The sequence below is a fragment of the Physeter macrocephalus genome, chromosome 4 (genome assembly GCF_002837175.3).
Source record: "Physeter macrocephalus isolate SW-GA chromosome 4, ASM283717v5, whole genome shotgun sequence".
Taxonomy (NCBI): domain Eukaryota; kingdom Metazoa; phylum Chordata; class Mammalia; order Artiodactyla; family Physeteridae; genus Physeter; species Physeter macrocephalus.
The window spans coordinates 71,233,156-71,234,918 of NC_041217.1; positions in this window are offsets into that span (position 1 = coordinate 71,233,156).

The window sequence follows — 1,763 nt, forward strand, 5'->3', positions numbered from 1 at the left end:
GTACAATAGATAGCTGGTGGGAAGCAGCCGCATAGCACAGGGAGATCAGCTCGGTGCTTTGTGACCACCTCGGGGGGTGGGATGGGGAGGGTGGGAGGGAGGCAGACACAAGAGGGAGGAGATGTGGGAACATGAGTATATGTATGAGTGATTCACTTTGTTATAAAGCAGAAACTAACACACCATTGTGAAGCAATTATACTACAATAAAGATGTTAAAAAAAATCTCTTATTTACAGAAGACAACAAATAATAAATGTAGAAGGAATGTTGACATTAGGAAATCACCACTTTGCAATCCCATGGTAACAATTGATTCAGGCAAGGATCACCCATGGATGTTAAAATTACTGGGTAAGAGGTTGCTAGGCAACAAGAGATCCACAGGGTCTCAATGCATCACCACCCACAGTACAAAAGGGGAAATGTACCTTTACAACAGAGAGATCTGGCAGCGCCAGTCTTCAGTAAGTCATCAAATGTGGCATCACTAGTAGTGGGGGACACTGACCCTCAGTGATCTCTAATGTGGTGCAGTGGGAAGTCCAGTCTCACCTTCAGAGTGCTCTTATCAAAGAAGCTAACCCAGAACCTACGTGAGGAGACAAATTCAGAATGTGGGCCATTCTGAGAGAGATTCCCCAAAACTGTCAGCGTCACAAAAGATGAAAACAAAAGCGCAGCGAGACAAAGGGAGACTGAAAAGACACACCTAATAGGAACCTTGATTGGATTCTTGATCAAAAAAAACAAAACAAAACCATAGGAAAAGTTAGGGAAAATTTAATATGGACTATATATTATTGATAATATTGAATCAATAACCTGATATTACTTTATAAATATTTTTGAAAATACTCAAAATACTTCCAGATGATTCAGTAAATATTTTTTAATTGTGTGTGTGTGTGTGCGAGAGAGAGAGAGAGAGAGAGAGAGAGAAAGAGAACAAATTTGGCAAAATTTGCATTGGTGAATGCAAGGAAGGGCATGGCAGTGTTCATTGTACTATTCTCTCTTCCAACTTTTCTGAGATTTGAAAACTTTTTTTTTTTTTTTTTTTTTTTTTGTGGTACGCGGGTCTCTCACTGTTGTGGCCTCTCCAGTTGCGGGGCACAGGCTCTGGACGTGCAGGCCGGATTCTCAACCACTGCGCCACCAGGGAAGCCCGAAAACTTTTAAAATAAAGCATCAGGTGGGGGAGAAGCACCTCAGACACTTGGCATTGAATTGATAGGTGCCCTGAGATGCTGATAGAACTTCACTCAACCCTGTGAGCCACCTTCTCCACTACATGTGTTGCGAGAATCCGGCTTAGCTCAGGCACTGAGACACCCTAACCAAGGATAGAGCCACACAGGACATTGAGGATGATGACTGGGTTGTTTGTTTGTTTGTTTGTTTAACATCTTTATTGGAGTATAATTGCTTTACAATGGTGTGTTAGTTTCTGCTTTACAACAAAGTGAATCAGTTAGCCACGCAGGACATTGAGGATGATGACTGGGTTGTTTGTTTGTTTGTTTAACATCTTTATTGGAGTATAATTGCTTTACAATGGTGTGTCAGAGATTCCATATATATGTGTTAGCATAAAGTAATTTTTCTTCTCTTTCTGACTTGCTGCACTCTGTGTGACAGACGCCAGGTCCATCTACCTCACTACAAATAACTCAGTTTCATTTCTTTTTATGGCTGAGTAATATTCCATTGTATATATGTGCCACATCTTCTTTATCCATTCATCTGTTGATGGACACTTA